Source organism: Kogia breviceps, chromosome 3, assembly GCF_026419965.1.
Source record: "Kogia breviceps isolate mKogBre1 chromosome 3, mKogBre1 haplotype 1, whole genome shotgun sequence".
In the NCBI taxonomy this organism is placed as follows: domain Eukaryota; kingdom Metazoa; phylum Chordata; class Mammalia; order Artiodactyla; family Physeteridae; genus Kogia; species Kogia breviceps.
The window spans coordinates 123413804-123434696 of NC_081312.1; the positions used below are offsets into that span (position 1 = coordinate 123413804).

Below are 20893 nucleotides of genomic sequence, written 5' to 3' on the forward strand. Positions count from 1 at the left end.
CTCAGTCCCTTTCTTTTTCTCTTCTTCTTCTGGGACCCCTATAATTCATATGTTTGTGTGTTTAATGTTGTCCCAGAGGTCTCTGAGACTGTCCTTAATTCTTTTCATTGTTTTTTCTTTATTCTGCTCTGCAGTAGTTATTTCCACTATTTTATCTTCCAGGTCACTTATCTGTTCTTCTGCCTCAGGTATCCTGCTCTTGATTCCTTCTAGAGAATTTTAAATTTCATTTATTGTGTTGTTCATGATTGTTTGATCTTTATTTCTTCTATGTCCTTGTTAACATATTTCTTGTATTTCCTCCTTTCTATTTTTAAGATTGTGGATCATCTTTACTATCACTTCTCTTAAATCTTTTTCAGGTAGGCTGCCTATTGCCTCTTCATGTTTGGTCTGGTGGGTTTTTACCTTGCTCCTTCATCTTCTGCATATTTCTCTGTCTTCTCATTGTGTTTATCTTACTGTGTTTGGGGTCTACTTTTTGCAGGCTTCAGGTTCATAGTTCCCATTGTTTTTGGTGTCTTCCCCCAGTGACTGAGGTTGTTTCAGTGGGTTTTGTAAGCTTCCTGTTGGAGGGCACTGGTGCCTGTGTTCTGGCAGGTGGGGCAGGATCTTGTCTTTCTGATGGGCAGGGCCGCATCTGGTGGTGTTTTTTAGGGTCTCTGTGAACATACTATGATTTTAGGCAGCCTCTCTGCTAATGAGTGAGGTTGTGTACCTGTCTTGCTAGTTGTTTGGCATGGGGCATCCAGCATTGGAGTTTGCTGGCCGTTGGGTGGAGATGGGTCTTAGCGTTGAGACATAGATCTCTGTGAGAGCTCTCTGCAACTGATATTATGTGGGGCTGGGAGGTCTCCGGTGGTCCAATGTCCTGAACTCAGCTCTCCCACCTCAGAGGCTCAAGCCTTACACCAGGGCAGAGCACCAAGACACTTTCGGCCACACGGCTGGATCTACATCTGAAATACAAGGAATACAAAGGACTTATTCAGAACTAAAAGCCTCACTGTTGGCCTCCTGGCTGGGTCACTGCAACACGTAATCCCTTATGTCATAAGCTGAAGGCAGGTCCAAAGCATTGCTCTCCTCTGACTGGCTTCCTGGAGTGGCTTCCTGAGTTGCCGTTTTCCATGCCACCACAGCAGCCACCTTGAACCAGAAGCCATGGTGAACTTTTGAGAAAGATTATTTCCTTGTTCTGGCAGGGAAAGGGGAAGAGTAAACACTGTGAAATAAACTCAGAGATTTCTATTTAACAAAATCCCACTCCCCAGGGAAAAGGTCTTTGCTAAAGGCTTATACCAGGAAGAAAATTCCTTCTATTCCAGTCCCCTTCAAGTTTCCAATCTTACCTAAGGGGGGAAAAATCCAATAGGGGGTCAGAGTTTCAAAGAAATAGGTTGAGAACAATGCACCCATGGAAGGATTTGGGGATATACAAATATCAAATCATTATGTTCTACACCTGAAACTAATATGTTATATGACAATTATACCTCAATAAAAAATTAATTAAAGATGGATCATATACTTAAATGTAAAATGCAAAAATATAAAATTTCTTTAAGAAAACATAGGAGAAAATCTACATAATTTTCAGTTTGGTGATAGGTTTTCAAATATAAGACAATAGCATGACTCATGAAAGAAAAAACCAATATGTTGGATTTTATGAGAATTTTAAACTCCTGCTCTGGGAAAGACACTCTTAATAGAATGAAAAGACAGGCACTACGTTGGGAGGAAATATTTGCAAAATACTTATATGATAAAGGGCTTGTATCAAAAATATACAAAAAACTCTAAAGACTCAATAAAAAGAAAACAAATATTCCAGTTAAAAAATGTGCAAGATATTTGGATACCTCACCAAAGAAAATATACAGATGGCAAAGAAACATATATAAAGCTGCTTAATATCATTTGTCATTAGGAACATGCAAAAACAACAAGATGTCATTACATGCTTAGTAGAATGGCTAATTTTTTTTTTTTAATGCTATACTGACTACTGGTGAGAATGCAGAGCCATAGGAACTCTCATTCATTGTTGGTTCAAATACAAAACAGTACAGCCTCTCTGGCAGACAGTTTGGCAGTTTCTTACAAGGCTAAAACATAGTTTTACCTTATGATCCAACATTTGCACACTTAGGTATTTGCTCAATTGATTTGAAATTTTACATTCACATAACTCTTGCATGCATATGTTTTTAGAAGCTGTATTTATAATGACCAAAAACTGAAAGCAGCCAAGATGCTCTTTAATAAGTGAATGAATAATTAAATTGTGTTACAATCACAGAATGAAATATTATTGAATATTGTAAAGGTATATAGACAAAAAATCCACAAAATAAGCAAAAAAACAAGCAAACAAAAAACCCCAAAAACACAAGGTTAAACTTTAAATGCATATTACTAAGTGAAAGAAGCCAGTCTGAAAAGGTTAAATATTATGATTCCAATTTGTGACATTGTTTAAAAAGTAATATTACAAAGACAGTAAATAGATACTTAGTTGCAAGGGATACCACACAAAGAGTGAATATTAATATATGAAAAGTGAAAAAATATCTAAAAAAGCACTTAGGAGTTTGGGAGATCCAAGGATGGAAAGCAGGCAGTGAATATTACAAATGTGTGAAACAACCTTACTGAGTGAGGTTCAAGAAAATGTCTTAAGCTAAGTAATTTGGGAAATGAGTGGAGTCTGTAAGACTAAAAACAAAAGGATTTCTTCCTAGTAATACAGCTATTTCCTATGGAAATGTGGGTTAATAATTCTGAACTGCTATAGATATAAATCTGCATTTAACAATTAAATAAATGGATGACAGAACAAGGGGATGAGGATAGAATGATCTATGTGGTAAGATTAGCCTTGGAGGTATCAGTATGCACTCATATTTAGCTTACAGGCATGGTTACATATTGAAATATTTATAGATATGTGTGCATACATAGGTTAGGATACACTCCTATATTTCTTTTCTCTGTCAGCTGAGAAGTCCTAGAAGTCATAACACTACAGTAGCAACAAACACCTAGCACTATGATCTTGGTTTCTAATTCCGTTCTCCGATTAAAGGATATAGAACATCTTGGAGAAGTGGTCAATTCTAGGAGTAGGACTGGAACTATGGAAGATGAACATGGAGAACCTTTAGTTCTGGTAAGTAAGCAGTTGCTAAAAGCAATTAAAGAGATTGGTTCAAGATGGCAGAGTAGAAGGACGTGTGTTCACTCCCTCTTGCAAGAGCACCGGAATCACAACTAACTGCTGAACAATCATCAACAGAAAGACACTGGAAATCACTAAAAAGGATACCCCACATCCAAAGACAAAGGAGAAGCCACAATGAGACAGTGGGAGGGGTGCAGTCACAATAAAATCAACTCCCATAACTGCTGGGTGGGTGACTCACAAACTGGAGAACACTGATACCACAGAAGTCCACCCACTGGTGTGAAGGTTCTGAGCCCCACGTCAGGCTTCCCAACCTGGGGGTCTGGCAACGGCAGGAGGAATTCCTAGAGAATCAGACTTTGAAGGCTAGTGGGATTTGATTGCAAGACTTCAACAAGACTGGGGGAAAAAGAGACTCCACTATTGGAGGGCACACACAAAGTAGTGCATGCATCGGGACCCAGGGGAAGGAGCAGTGACACCATAGGAGACTGGACCAGACCTACCTGCTAGTGTTGGATGGTCTCCTGCAGAGGTGGGGGGTGGTTGTGGCTCACCATGGGGGCAAGGACAATGCCAGCAGAAGTTCTGGGAAGTACTCCTTGGTGTGAGCTCTCCCAGAGTCCACTATTAGCCCCACCAAAGAGCCCAGGTACATTTGAGTGTTGGATTGCCTCAGGCCAAGCAACCAACAGGGAGGAAACTCAGCCCCACCCATCAGCAGACAAGAAAATTAAAGTTTGTACTGAGCTCTGTTCACAAGAGCAACACCCAGCTCTACCGACCACCAGTCCCTCCCATCAAGAAACTTGCACAAGCCTCTGAGATGGCCTCATCCACCAGAAGGCAGACAGCAGAAGCAAGAAGAACTACAATCCTGCAGCCTGTGGAACATAAACTACATTAACAGAAAGGCAGACAAGATGAAAATGCAGAGGACTATGTACCAGCTGAAGGAAAAAGATAAAACCCCAGAAAAACAATTAAACGAAGTGGATATAGGAAACCATCCAGGAAAAGAAATCAGAATAATGTTAGTGAAGATGATCCAGGACCTCAGAAAAAGAGTGCAGGCAACGATCTAGAAGATGCAAGAAATGTTTAACAAAGACCTAGAAGAATTAAAGAACAAACAGAGATGAACAATACAATAACTGAAATGAAAAACACAGTAGAAGGAATCAATAGCAGAAAAAGTGAGGTAGAAGAATGGTTAAGTGACCTGGAAGACACAATGATGGAATTCACTTCCATGGAAGATAATAAAGTAAAAAGAATGAAGAGAAATGAAGACAGCCTAAGAGACCTCTGGGACAACATTAAACACAACAACATTTGCATTATAGGGGTCCCAGGAGAAGAAGAGAAAGAGAAAGGACCAGAGAAAATATTTGAAGAGATTATAGTCGAAAATTTCCCTAACATGGGAAAGGAAATAGCCACCCAATTCCAAGAAGCACAGAGAGTCCCAGGCAGGATAAACTGAAAGAGAAACACGATGAGACACACAGTAATCAAATTGACAAAAATTAAAGACAAAGGAATTTATTGAAAGAAAAAAGGGAAAAATGACAAATAACATACAAGGGAACTCCCATAAGGTTAACAGCTGATTTCTCAGTAGAAACTATACAGGCCAGAAGGGAGTGGCATGATATATTTAAAATGATGAAAAGGAACAAACTACAACCAAGATTAGTCTACCTGGCAAGGATCTTATTCAGATTTGACAGAGAAATCAAAAGCTTTACAGACAAGCAAAAGCTAAGAGAATTCAGTACTACCAAACCAGATCTACAACAAATGCTAAAGGAACTTCTCTACGTGGGAAATACAAGAGAAGAAAAGGACCTACAAAAACAGGACCTACAAAAACAAACCCATAAAAATGAAAAACGTGGTCATAGGAACATACATATCGATAATTACCCTAAACATGAATGGATGAAATGCTCCAACCAAAAGACACAGACTGGCTGAATGGATACAAAAACAAGACCCATATATATGCTGTCTACAAGAGACCCACTTCAGACCTAGGGACACTTACAGACTGAAAGTGAAGGGATGGAAAAAGATATTCCATGCAAATGGAAATCAGAAGAAAGCTGGAGTAGCAATTCTCATATCAGACAAAATAGACTTTAAAATAAAGACTATTACAAGAGACAAAGAAGGACACTACATAATGATCAAGGGATCGATCCAAGAAGAAGATATAACAATCGTAAATATTTATGCACCCAACATAGGAGCACCTCAATACATAAGGCAACTGCTAACAGCCATAAAAGGGAAAATAGACAGTAACACAATCATACTAGGGGCCTTTAACACTCCACTTTCACCAATGGACAGATCATTCAAAATGAAAATAAATAAGGAAACACAATGTTTAAATGACACATTAAACAAGATGGACTTAATTGATATTTATAGGACATTCCATCCAAAAATCAGCAAATTACACTTTCTTCTCAAGTGCACATGGAACATTCTCCAGGATAGATCACATCTTGGCTCACAAATCAAGCCTCAGTGTATTTATGAAAATTGAAATCATATCAAGCATCTTTTCTGACCACAATGTTATGAAAATAGAATCAATTACAGGGAAAAAAAAACCTAAAAAACACAAACACATGCACGCTAAACAATATTTTACTAAATAACCAAGAGATCACTGAAGAAATCAAATAGGAAATCAAAAAATACCTAGAGACAAATTACAATGAAAACATGATGATCCAAAACCGGAATTACAATGAAAACATGATGATCCAAAACCGGAAGTTTATAGCAATAGAAGCCTACCTCAAGAAACAGGAAAAATCTCAAACAATCTAACCTTATACATAAAGGAACTTGAGAAAGAAAAACAAACAAAACCCAAAGTTAGTAAAAGGAAAGAAGTCATAAATTTCAGAGCAGAAATAAATTAAATTGAAACAAAGAAAACAGTAGCAAAGATCAATAAGACCAAAAGCTGGTTCTTTGAGAAGATAAGCAAAGTTGATAAACCATTAGCCAGACTCATCAAGAAAAAGGGAGAGGACTCAATAAAACTAGAAACAAAAAAGAAGTTACAACAGACACTGCAGAAATACAAAGCATCCTAAGACAGTACTGCAAGCAACTCTATGCCAGTAAAATGGACAACCAGGAAGAAATGGACAAATTCTTAGAAAGGTATAACCTTCCAAGACTGAACCAGGAAGAAATACAAAATATGAACAGACCAATCACAAGTAATGAAATTGAAACTGTGATTTAAAATCCTCCAACAAACAAAAGTCCATGACCAGATGGCTTCACAGGTGAATTCTATGAAACATTTAGAGAAGAGCTAACACCCATCCTTCTCAAACTCTTCCAAAAAATTGCAAAAGAAGGAACACTCCCAAACTCATTCTATGAGGCCACCATCACCCTGATACCAAACCAGACAAAGATACTACACGAAAACAAAATTACAGAACAATATCACTGATGAATATAGATGCAAAAATCCTCAATAAAACACTAGCAAACAGAATCCAACAACACATTAAAAGGATCATACACCAAGATCAGGTGGGATTTATCCCAGGGATGCAGGGATTCTTCAATATACACAAATCAATCAATGTGATACACCATATTAACACATTGAAGAATAAAAACGGTATGATCATCTCAATAGATGCAGAAAAAGCATTTGACAAAATTCAACACTGATTTATGATAAAAACTCTCCAGAAAGTGGGCAGGGAAGAAGTAGAGACACAGATGTAGAGAACAAATATGGACACCAAGGGGGGAAGTGATGGGTGCAGGTGCTGGTGTGATGAATCTGGAGATTGGAATTCACTTAAATACACTAATATGTATAAGACTGATAACTAATAAGAACCTGCTTTTAAAAAATAAATAAAATAAAATTCAAAAATTCACAAAACATAAAATAAGACTTAGGTTGGGCTTGAAAATAAATAAATTAAATAAATAGGGGGAGTGAGAAGATGGCGGAAGAGTAAGATGTGGGGATCACCTTCCTCCTCACAGATACATCAGAAATACATCTACACATGGAACTTCTCCTATAGAACACCCACCGAACGCTGGCACAAGACCTCAGACCTCCCCAAAGGCAAGAAACTCCCCACGTACCTGGGTAGGGCAAAAGAAAAAAGAATAAACAGAGACAAAAGAATAGGGACGGGACCTGCACCAGTGGGAGGGAGCCGTGAAGGAGGAAAGGTTCCCAAACACTAGGAGCCCCTTCGCGGGCGGAGACTGCGGGTGGCGGAGGGGGAAGCTTTGGAGCCGTGGAGGAGAGTGCAGCAACAGGGTGCAGAGGGCAAAGCAGAGAGATTCCACAGAGGATCGGTGCTGACCAGCACTCACCAGCCCCAGAGGCTTCTCTGCTCACCCGCCGGGGCAGGCGGGGCTGGGAACTGAGCCTTGGGCAGATCCCAGGGAAAGGTCTGGAGTTGGCAGAGTGAAAACAGCCTGAAGGGGTTAGTGCACCACGGCTAGCCGGGAGGGAGTCCAGTTGAAGTCTGGAGCTGCCTAAGAGGCAAGAGACCTTTTCTTCCCTCTTTGCCTCCTGGTGCGCGAGGAGAGGGGTTTAAGCATGCTGCTTAAAGGAGCTCCAGAAACGGGCGTGGAGCTACCGAAGAGACAAGAGACTTTTTCTTGCCTCTTCGCTTCCTGGGGCGCGAGGAGAGGGGATTAAGGGTACCGCGTAAAGGAGCTCCAGAAATGGGCGTGAGCTGCGGCTGTCAGCACGAACAGTAGAGACGGATGTGGGACGCTAGGGTTGCTACTGCCACCACCAAGCGGCCTGTGTGCGAGCACAGGTCACTCTCCACACCGCCCCTCCCGGGAGCCTGTGCAGCCTGCCACTGCCGGGGTCCCGGGATCCAGGGACACCTTTCCTGGGAAAACACATGGTGCGCGTCGGGCCGGTGCAACATCACGCCGGCCTCTGACATCGCAGGCTGGCTCCACATCCGTGCCTCTCCCTCCCCCTGGCCTGAGTGAGCCAGAGACCGCGAATCAGCTGCTCCTTTAACCCCGTCCTGTCTGAGCGAAGGGCAGACGCCCTCGGATGACCTACGCACAGAGGCGGGGCCAAGTCCAAAGCTGAACCCCAGGAGCTTTGTGAACAAAGAGGAGAGGGGGAGGTCTCTCCCAGCAGCCTCAGAAGCAGCGGATTAAAGCTCCACAGTCAACTTGAAGTGCCCTGCATCTGTGGAAAACCTGAATAGACAGCGAAATATCCCAAGATGAGGAGGTGGACTTTGGGAGCAAGATATACTATTATATTCCCCTTTTTTCCTTTTGTAAGTGTGTGTGTGTGTGCTGCGAGATTTTGTCTTTATAGCTTTGCTTTCACCATTTGTCCTAGGGTTAGACCGACCTGTTTTTTTTTTGGTTTTATTTTCTTTAATAGAAAATTTTCTTCTTAATAATTATTTTTTATTTTAATAACTATATTTTATCCTACTATATTTTGTCTTCTCCTTTTTTCTTCCTTTCTTCCCTCCTTTCTTTCCTACTTCCCTCCTTCCTTCCTCCCTCCCTTTCTTCCTTCCTTCCTTTCTTCCTTCCTCCCTTCCTTTCTTCCTCCCTTTCTTCCCTCCCTTCCTCCCTCCTTCCTTCCTTCCTTTCTTTCCTTTCTATTTCTTTCTCCCTTTTATTTTGAGCCGTGTGGATTAAAGGCTCTTGGCACTCCAGCCAGGTGTCAAGGCTGTGTCTCTGAGGTGGGAGAAACAACCTCAGGACACTGGTCCACAAGAGACCTCCCAGCTCCACGTAATATCAAACGGCGAAAATCTCCCAGAGATCTACATCTCAACACCAAGACCCAGCTTCACCCAAGGACCAGCAACGAACACTGCTGCACACTCTGTCTCCAACAAAGAGCAAGACAGGTCTACAGCCCCATCCATTAGCAGAGAGGCTGCCTAATATCATAATAAGGCTAACAACATCCCAACACACACCACCAGATGTGGACCTGCCTACCAGAAAGACAAGATCCAGCCTCATCCACCAGAACACAGGCACTAGTCCCCCCAACCAGGAAATCTGCTCAACCCACTGAACCAACCTCAGCCACTGGGGACAGCCACCAAAAACAGAGGGAACTACGAACCTGCAGCCTGTAAAAGGAGACCCCAAACACAGTAAGATAAGCAAAATGAGAAGACAGAAAAACACACAGCAGATGAAGGAGCAAGAGAAAAACACACCAGACCTAACAAATGAAGAGGTAATAGCCAGTCTACCTGAAAAAGAATTCAGAATAATGATAGTAAAGATGATTCAAAATCTTGGAAATAGAATAGACAAATTGCAAGAAACAGTTAACAAGGACCTAGAAGAAATAAAGAGGAAGGAAGCAACGATGAACAACACAATAAATGAAATGAAAACTACTCTAGATGGGATCAATAGCAGAATAACTGAGGCAGAAGGACGGATAAGTGACCTGGAAGACAAAATAGTGGAAATAACTACTGCAGAGCAGAAGAAAGAAAAAAGAATGAAAAGAACTGAGGACAGTCTGAGAGACCTCTGGGACAGCATTAAACGCACCAACATTCGAATCATAGGGGTCCCAGAAGAAGAAGAGAAAAAGAAAGGGACTGAGAAAATATTTGAAGAGATTATAGTTGACAACTTCCCTAATATAGGAAAGGAAATAGTCAATCAAGTCCAGGAAGCACAGAGAGTCCCATACAGGATAAACCCAAGGATAAACACGCCAAGACACATAATAGTCAAACTGTCAAAAATTAAATACAAAGAAAACATATTAAAAGCAGCAAGGGAAAAACAACAAATAACACACAAGGGAATCCCCGTAAGGTTAACATCTGATCTTTCAGCAGAAACTCTACAAGCCAGAAGGGAGTGGCAGGACATATTTAAAGTGATGAAGGAAAAAAACCTACAACCAAGATTACTCTACCCAGCAAGGATCTCTTTCAGATTTTTTTTTTTTTTTTTTTTTTTTTTTTTTTTTTTTTTTTTGCGATACACGGGCCTCTCACTGTTGTGGCTTCTCCCGTTGCGGAGCACAGGCTCCGGACGCGCAGGCTCAGCGGCCATGGCTCACGGGCCCAGCCACTCCGCGGCATGTGGGATCGTCCCGGACCGGGGCACGAACCCGTGTCCCCTGCATCGGCAGGCAGATTCTCAACCACTGCGCCACCAGGGAAGCCCATCTTTCAGATTTGATGGAGAAATTAAAACCTTTACAGACAAGCAAAAGCTGAGAGAGCTCAGCACCACCAAACCAGCTTTACAACAAATGCTAAAGGAACTTCTCTAAGCAAGAAACACAAGAGAAGGAAAAGACCTACAAGAACAACCCGAAACAATTAAGTAAATGGTAACAGGAACACACATATCAATAATTTCCTTAAATGTAAATGGATTAAATGCTCCCACCAAAAGACACAGACTGGCTGAATGGATACAAAAACAAGACCCATATATATGCTGTCTACAAGAGACCCACTTCAGACCTAGGGACACTTACAGGCTGAAAGTGAGGGGATGGAAAAAGATATTCCATGCAAATGGAAATCAGAAGAAAGCTGGAGTAGCAATTCTCATATCAGACAAAATAGACTTTAAAATAAAATCTATTACAAGAGACAAAGAAGGACACTACATAATGATCAAGGGATCGATCCATGAAGAAGATATAACAATTGTAAATATTTATGCACCCAACATAGGAGCACCTCAGTACATAAGGCGAATACTAACAGCCATAAAAGGGGAAATCGACAGTAACACAATCATAGTAGGGGACTTTAACACCCCACTGTCACCAATGGACAGATCATCCAAAATGAAAATAAATAAGGAAACACAAGCTTTAAATGATACATTACACAAGATGGACTTACTTGATATTTATAGGACATTCCATCCCAAAACAACAGAATACACACTTTTCTCAAGTGCTCACGGAACATTCTCCAGGATAGATCATATCTTGGGTCACAAATCTAGCCTTGGCAAATTTAAGAAAATTGAAATCATATCAAGTATCTTTTCTGACCACAATGCTATGAGACTAGATATCAATTACAGGAAAAGATCTGTAAAAAATACAAACACATGGAGGCTAAACAATACACTACTTAATAACGAAGTGATCACTGAAGAAATCAAAGAGGAAATCAAAAAGTACTTAGAAACAAATGACAATGGAGACACGACGACCCAAAACCTATGGGATACAGCAAAAGCAGTTCTAAGAGGCAAGTTTATAGCAATACAATCATACCTTAAGAAACAGGAAACATCTCGAATAAACAACCTAACTTTGCACCTAAAGCAATTAGAGAAAGAAGAACAAAAAAACCCCAAATTTAGCAGAAGGAAAGAAATCATAAAGATCAGATCAGAAATAAATGAAAAAGAAATCAAGGAAACAATAGCAAAGATCAATAAAAGTAAAAGCTGGTTCTTTGAAAAGATAAATAAAATTGATAAACCATTAGCCAGACTCATCAAGAAAATAAGGGAGAAGACTCAAATCAACAGAATTAGAAATGAAAAAGGAGATGTAACAACTGACACTGCAGAAATACAAAAGATTATTAGAGATTACTACAAGCAACTCTATGCCAATAAAGTGGACAACCTGGAAGAAATGGACAAATTTTTAGAAAGGCACAAGCTGCCGAGACTGAACCAGGAAGAAATAGAAAATATGAACAGACCAATCACAAGCACTGAAATTGAAACTGTGATTTTAAATCTTCCAACAAACAAAAGCCCAGGACCAGATGGCTTCACAGGCGAATTCTATGAAACATTTAGAGAAGAGCTAACACCTATCCTTCTCAAACTCTTCCAAAAGATAGCAGAGGGAGGAACACTCCCAAACTCATTCTATGAGGCCACCATCACCCTGATACCAAAACCAGACAAAGACGACACAAAGAAAGCTACAGGCCAATAACACTGATGAACATAGATGCAAAAATCCTCAACAAAATACTAGCAAACAGAATCCAACAGCACATTGAAAGGATCATACACCATGATCAAGTGGGGTTTATTCCAGGAATGCAAGGATTCTTCAATATACACAAGTCAATCAACGTGATACACCATATCAACAAACTGAAGGAGAAAAACCATATGATCATCTCAATAGATGCAGAGAAAGCTTTTGACAAAATTCAACACCCATTTATGATAAAAACCCTGCAGAAAGTAGGCATACAGGGAACTTTCCTCAACATAATAAAGGCCATATATGACAAACCCACAGCCAGCATTGTTCTCAATGGTGAAAAACTGAAACCATTTCCACTAAGATCAGGAACAAGACAAGGTTGCCCACTCTCACCACTCTTATTCAACCTAGTTTTGGAAGTTCTAGCCACAGCAATCAGAGAAAAAAAAGAAATAAAAGGAATCCAAATAGGAAAAGAAGAAGTAAAGCTGTTACTGTTTGCAGATGGCATGATACTATACATAGAGAATACTAAGGATGCTACCAGAAAACTACTAGAACTAATCAATGAATTTGGTAAAGTAGCAGGATACAAAATGAATGCACAGAAATCTCTAGCATTCTTATACACTAATGATGAAACTTCTGAGAGTGAAATTAAGAAAACACTCCCATTTACCATTGCAACAAAAAGAATAAAATATCTAGGAATAAACCTACCTAAGGAGACAAAAGACTTGTATGCAGAAAACTATAAGACACTGATGAAAGAAATTAAAGATGATACAAATAGGTGTAGAGATATACCATGTTCTTGGATTGGAAGAATCAACATTATGAAAATGACTCTATTACCCAAAGCAATCTACAGATTCAATGCAATCCCTATCAAATTACCACTGGCATTTTTTACAGAACTAGAACAAAAAATTTCACAATTTGTATGGAAACACAAAAGACCCCGAATAGCCAAAGCAATCTTGAGAATGAAACATGGAGCTGGAGGAATCAGGCTCCCTGACTTCAGACTATACTACAAGGCCACAGTAATCAAGACAGTATGGTACTGGCACAAAAACAGAAATATAGATCACTGGAACAGGATAGAAAGCCCAGAGATAAACCCACACACATATGGTCACCTTATCTTTGAGAAAGGAGGGAAGGATATACAGTGGAGAAAAGACAGCCTCTTCAATTAGTGGTGCTGGGAAAACTGGACAGCTACCTGTAAAAGTATGAAATTAGAACACTCCCTAACACCACACACAAAAATAAACTCAAAATGGGTTAAAGACCTAAATGTAAGGCCAGACACTATCAAACTGTTAGAGGAAAACATAGGCAGAACACTCTATGACATAAATCACAGCAAGATCCTTTTTGACCCATCTCCTAGAGAAATGGAAATAAAAACCAGAATAAACAAATGGGATCTAATGAAACTTAAAAGCTTTTGCACAGCAAAGGATACCATAAACAAGACCAAAAGACAACCCTCAGAATGGGAGAAAATATTTGCAAATGAAGCAACTGACAAAGGATTAATATCCAAAATTTATAAGAAACTCAGGCAGCTCAATAACAAAAAAACAAACAACCCAATCCAAAAATGGGCAGAAGAACTAAATAGACATTTCTCCAGAGAAGATATACAGATTGCCAACAAACACATGAAAGGATGCTCAACATCATTAATCATTAGAGAAATGAAAATCAAAACTACAATGAGATATCACCTCACACCGGTCAGATTGGCCACCGTCAAAAACTCTAGAAACAATAAATGCTGGAGAGGGTGTGGAGAAAAGGGAACACTCTTGCACTGCTGGTGGGAATGTAAACTGATACAGCCGCTATGGAGAACAGTATGGAGGTTCCTTAAAAAACTACAAATAGAACTACCATATGACCCCACAATCCCACTACTAGGCATATACCCTGAGAAAACCATAATTCAAAAAGAGTCATGTACCAAAATGTTTATTGCAGCTCTATTTACCGTAGCCAGGATATGGAAGCAACCTAAGTGTCCATCAACAGATGAATGGATAAAGAAGATGTGGCACATATATACAATGGAATATTACTCAGCCATAAAAAGAAACGAAACTGAGTTATTTGTAATGAGGTGGATAGACCTGGAGTCTGTCCTACAGAGTGAAGTAAGTCAGAAGGAGAAAAACAAATACCATATGCTAACACATGTATATGGAATCTAAGAAAAAAAAAATGTGATGAAGAGATTAGTGGTAGGACGGGAATAAAATACAGACCTACTAGAGCATGGACTTGAGGATATGGGGAGGGGGAAGGGTAAGCGCTGACAATGTGAGAGAGTGGCAGGGACATATACACACTACCAAATGTAAATTAGATAGCTAGTGGGAAGCTGCCACATAGCACAGGGAGTTCACCTCTGTGCTTTGTGACCACCTAGAGCGGTGGGATAGGGAGGGTGAGAGGGAGGGTGATGCAAGAGGGAAGAGATATGGGAACATATGTATATGTATAACTGATTTACTTTGTTGTAAAGGAGAAACTAACACACTATTGTAAAACAATTATACTCAATTAAAGATGTTAAAAAATAAAAATAAATAAATAAATGTAATTAACACACGTGCATACGTGCGTGTGCACGTACACACACACACAGCAACAGGAAGATATCAGAGGTATAAAGGATGCAAGTGAACGAGCTCCTGCTGTTCAACGTGGGTACAATTTTAGGAAGAAAATAATTGAAGTAGTATCGGTTTACAACACAAAATATAAAATAAACACGTGAGTCCCTATTGTTATAAACAAATAGTTGAATGAATAAATAAGTAAATAAATAGAAAAATAAATACATAAATAGATAAATAAATAAATGGAAGAGAATAGCCAAATGTTGCATGTAGCAGAATTCCAAATAATTTATGTAGACACTCCAGTTCAAGGAGATGGAACATAACTGTTCCCTCACTTTTTAAGTGTGCTATGTACATGGTAATTTCTATCTAAAATGTACAGTATGGAAAGGGGTAAAATACCGTAGTGGAGAAACCTGGCACATACTCCCTTAGCCAGTTCATCAAGGTTAACATCAACAGAGATAAGTCATGAGACAGTATGTGGACTCGATATGACAGGACAAACATGGTGTTTTACCTCTGTGTCTTTCCCCGAAACACATAACTCGACCCTTAAAAACGTCAGACAAATTGCAAAAGAGGTTTATTCTACAAAATATCTGACCGTTACTCCTCGAAATTTTCAAGGTTGTCAAAAACAAGAAATGTCTGAGAAACCGTCACAGTCAAGAGTGGCCTAAGGACAAATGATGACATTTCTTTTGGTATCCTGGATGGACACAAATAGGGCATTAGGTAAAAACTAGTGTGAGTAAATATGAACTTTAGTTAATTTCTAAAAAAGAAAATCACTTTCAACCAACAGTTATGCAGTATGTCTTTTATTCATGTTTATTTATTTGTATCATCAGCTGTGAATTAACCTCAGCCACACCGCTTCTGCTGTGTTGGAGTACTAGAAAGGAGATAGTCTGTTCTTACTTTCAAGTGCCTTTCCCTAACACTAGTTGCCATACAGGAAAACCAAGCCCTCTCAACCTGCCAGTTGGAATGTATCAGTGTAACTAGATTTGATGCCCCCATGGAAACCAGAGCTTGCTCCAACCTGTTGACTGGCTTCTATAGCTGTCATGGTGAAAACAAGCTTGTTCCTGACAGATATCTAGGAATTTGAACTGGGCTTGAACTTGGCTGTAAGCTGGTGTATCTCTTATGGAAAGTAGTAGTTGTTTTTCAGAATTTTTAATTTATGAATTTAAACTAGTTCTCCATCCTGTGTCTGAAATCTCACCTCTACATTATGCAGGGTAATTTCCACAGTGCAATTAATCTCTTTTCCAGGCAGCATTTGTAAGCAAACAATTCATTCTGTAAATGACAGCATGTTGTTTGGAATATTAATAAACATCTTAAAGGTTTAAGTTATATTGTCTTACTTAGGAAATTAAAATCAAATCATTCACTCAACACATATTTATTGAGCATATACTATATTCAAAGCACTCCACTAAGCATTGGAATCTTTCAAAGCTAAACCTCCCTGCCTTTCTAGTGTTTCCCATCTAGTTGCGGAGATAAAAGAACTGACATGATGTTTCTAATTCAGGACAGTGTATGGTGGTTACTCTGAGAGCATTATAAACTTCCTAAGTAGACCACTACTTTGTGGGCTGGGATTATCAGGAAAGACTTCTTTTAAGACCTCTAGGATGCTGTTAACTAGAACTGGTAGAAGAGAGCACTCCAGGAAGAATGAATGGAAAAGGCAGGTGGCAAAACAGGGCAAGCATAACAGAGGATGAAAACTGGAGCTATCTGCTCCTAGTAATGTTATGGAGGGTGTGAGGAGGGAAGGACCTATGACATAAATTGGGTCCTTTGTGTGCAAAGCAAAAAGAGTTTAAACTTTATTTGGTAGGCAATGTGGAGCCATTGGACGGAGCCACTTCAGATCATAAAAGTGCCATAGTCAGAGTGGTAGTTAAGAAAAATTAGTCTGGCAGCATGCAGAGGACAGATGGAAAGAGAATTTAGTGGTAGCACACCTAGAGTGTAAAGTGAGAGCCTGAATGAAAGCAGACCCTGGGCTGTGGAATTAGAAAGGAGAGAACTAGTATGGGAGACAGGAGGTAATTTAAAATGATGTTTCAAGCCTGGGTGAAGAAGATTTGGATAGCAGAGGGAAAGAGAACAGGAGTAGAGTTTCTGCAGGAAGGTCCTGAGACTGACACCATGATGATCATCCTTCCCAGCTAATTCTTTCCAGTTAACTTCCAATGGAGGAGGATTAGTTGAATTGCACAATATTCAATATTCTCTACATATTTTTTTCTGTTTCCACATTGGCAATCAGTGATCATGACCAACTGTGACTTATCTTATTGAACATATCCATTGCCACTAATGTAACTCATTTGCCGGAACCCAGGAGCTAGCACTGGTTCCTCCAACTACTTGTTAGTAAATGAGATGTCCAAGAGATACTCCTCTGATTCCACTGTGGATCCGAACTCCACAATACCAAGTCCCAATTCCTTGAAGACAGGGAGTGTCCCTGGATTTTTGCCCTACAGATGCCTAGAGGGAAAGCAATGAGATGAAAAGTAAGAAGTGATTTGCTTTTCTGATTCCAACGAACTAGCCAGTGTTTTTGTGGGAAGATGTTCCTTATACAGTCCTCCACCACAACTCCCCATGGGGAACTAATAGCGGCGGGCAATGAGAAGATATCTCCAGGGACCAGGAGGTGTAAACAAAGAGGCCTACAGGAAGCCCAGACACTTCTTTAAAGCTTTAATGTTTTAACCTATATTTGTTTTATGTCTAGAATTATGATGGACTTTTGTCTTCTGTCTAGTTTCATATCTGTTTACTTTGATAAAAAAGTGATGTATTCTTTCTCATTATTGGAGTAAAATTTGTGCACTGGAAGATGTGCCATGCTAATCCAATGGCGCTGAGTACTCTCTGCAGATACCTACGCCACCCGGGGTACTCATAGCCCTCTATAATAAGTATAATTATTTTTTTCAGAAGCATGCAGCATGGGAAGAAGGTAGTTCTCACATCTACCAAGCTTGTCCTAAGGACAAGTGGGAATTCAAAAGCCAGCTGGATCTATAATGGCTGAACCTCTAAAAGGAAGTGAGGCATGCAGACCCTCCAACATGGTCAGCTTTTCTACCCATTCTGCCAGAGAGAAATACTGTCCAAAGGCTTTTGGAGATTGAACAGTCAATCTTGAAATAATCAAGCCTAGTTGTTTGAAACAAGGGAGCCAAACTTTCCCTAACTCCCTTAACATTTCCCTCCATCCAAGTATGAAAAATGGGCCCATTTATTATTTATCATCTTCTTATTGGATATTTCACCTCCTACCAACACAGTTAAGCCCAGCCAAGTTGCCTCCATGGCGGGCCCAGAGGCAGATGATCCCAGCAAAGCAGCATGATGACACCCAGGGAACCAGATGGGTGACCTTTCCCTTTCCTGCTCTCCAGACTAGAGAACAGACAGTCAAACTCTCTGGGTGGCCCAGGATCTTTGCTTCTATAAATTCAAATGTACATTTTCAGACTGATGGTCTGTTTCTCAAAAACGTTGATCACACATTCGCCAAACACCATCTTTCACACATTATGCCAGAGTAGCCAGTTTTGCTGTTATCTGAAATCCCTTACATCATGCCCTTACTTTCTTGCTGAACTCCCCTCAAAATAACATGGTGTGAACTTTTTCTGTTGCCTTTCCTCTCCTCCTATGTAGCCCATGTGTTTGAAATATGTTTAATATATTGTCACATCTCATATTTTAAATATCATGAGGATAGGCCAATTCTAGGGTATTTTAAGTGCCCTCGTTATGAAACATATGGCCAGAGGGGCGGGGATAGGGAGGTGGAGAAAGAAATATGGCATATGTAATATTTTCCCAAGGGAAGGGGGCAGGGAATATGACCTGCAATATGTAAAAATCTATGTGCATCACTACTGAAATACCATCTGTTTCCATTCAGATTATCATCTTGAAATTATAACTTTTTTTTCATATGCCATAATGTATAGGATTCAAGGGCCAAAACACATCATAGTGTTTGCAACCAACAGATCCAGTTGCTGCCAAATCTGTGGCAATTTAAGAAACAGAAGAGAAAAACAAGAGAATGTTATAGTTGTTGTGTTTTCATTTTTACTTCTCTTTAAAATGGAGGCATTGTTATTAGAGACACAGTGATAGGGATAGTCATTAAAACATCATTCATTGATTGATTCATTCAGTGTCATTAACAACATCATTCATTTATCATGAATTGATTCATTATTCATTGATTCATCATTCACTTATCCTTTCATTCATTCAACAGCTAGTTAATGTATCTTGTAAATCACACATGATGTGTGGAAGTGGGACTATGGAGATGAAAGTACCATTGTCTTCAGTTAATAAGAGACTAAAGGAAATGGAAAGACAGTGATCAGACTTAATATATGAATGCCAAGGCCAACTGTAGAAGTTCACAGAGATGTGACAGGAATACCCTCATTTCGGGGAAGAGGTGGTGACATTGCTCAGTGATAGGGAATTCTTCTTTAAAGAAAGCTACTTTTAAGCTGATTTTAAAATTAGGTAGGATATATCCGTGCAAAGGGGATATTGACGTTCTCGAGGCTTTGGAATCAGAATATGCAACATATAGAAGTGTCCACAAGCCCTGGCTATGAAGAATTCATTCTGGCTGGAACATAGAGGAGCAGAGACAGAAGGGAGGCAGATAGGGATGGTGTAACTCCTCAAAAGCCCAACTCTATTGAAAACCAACAGGTATTTCAGGAACTAACACCTGAATTCCTACTAGGAAGACAGCTGTCTTTCGTGGAAACTGTCTTTTTTTTTTTTTTTTTTGCCTTTTTATTTAGTTGTTTATTTATTTAATTTTTTTAACATCTTTACTGTGAAACGCCTTTTTTTGGTAAATGTCTTTATTGGAGTATAATTGCTTTACAATGGTGTGTTAGTATCTGCCTTATAACAAAGTGAATCAGTTATACATACACATATGTCCCCATATCTCTTCCCTCTTGGGTCTCCCTCACTCCCACCCTCCCTATCCCACCCCTCAAGGTGGTCACAAAGCACCAAGCTGATCTCCCTGTGCTATGGGGCTGCTTCCCACTAGCTATCTATTTTACGTTTGGTAGTGTATATATGTCCATGCCACTCTCTCACTTTGTCCCAGCTTACCATTCACCCTCCCCATATCCTCAAGTCCATTCTCTAGTAGGTCTGTGTCTTTATTCCCGTCTTGCCCCTAGGTTTTTCACTTTTTTTTCTTTTTAGATTCAATATACATGTGTTAGCATATGGTATTTGTTTTTCTCTTTCTGACTTACTTCACTCTGTATGACAGACTCTAGGTCCATCCACCTCACTACAAATAACTCAATTTTTTTCTTTTTATGGCTGAGAAATATTCCATTGTATATATGTGCCACATCTTCTTTATCCATTCATCTGTTGATGGACACGTATGTTGCTTCCATGTCCTGGCTGTTGTAAATAGAGCTGCAGTGAACATTGTGGTACATGGCTATTTTGAATTATGGTTTTCTCAGGGTATATGCCCAGTAGTGGGATTGCTGGGTCGTATGGTAGTTCTATTTTTAGTTTTTTAAGGACCTCCATACTGCTCTCCATAGTGACTATATCAATTTACATTCCCACCCACAGTGCAGGAGGGTTCCCTTTTCTCCACACCCTCTCCAGCATTAATTGTTTGTAGATTTTTTGATGATGGCCATTCTGACCTGTGTGAGATGATACCTCATTATAGTTTTGATTTGCATTTCTCTAATGATTAATGATGTTGAGCATTCTTTCATGTGTTTGTTAGCAATCTGTATATCTTCTTTGGAGAAGTGTCTATTTAGGTCTTCTGCCCATTTTTGGATTGGGTTATTTGTTGTTTTGATATTGAGCTGTATGAGCTGCTTGTAAATTCTGGAGATTAATCCTTTGTCAGTTGCTTCATTTGCAAATATTTTCTCCCATTCTGAGGGTTGTCTTTTCGTCTTGGTTATGGTTTCCTTTGCTGTGCAAAAGCTTTTAAGTTTCATTAGGTCCCATTTGTTTATTTTTGTTCTTATTTCCATT

At 39.6% G+C, this 20893-nt stretch overlaps 1 pseudogene; it reads right to left on the reverse strand.

Moving 5' to 3' along the window:
- Positions 1 to 984: 984 nt before the first annotated feature.
- Positions 985 to 2925, reverse strand: LOC131752886 (shieldin complex subunit 1-like; annotated as a pseudogene).
- Between the last annotated feature and the right edge of the window lie 17968 nt (positions 2926 to 20893).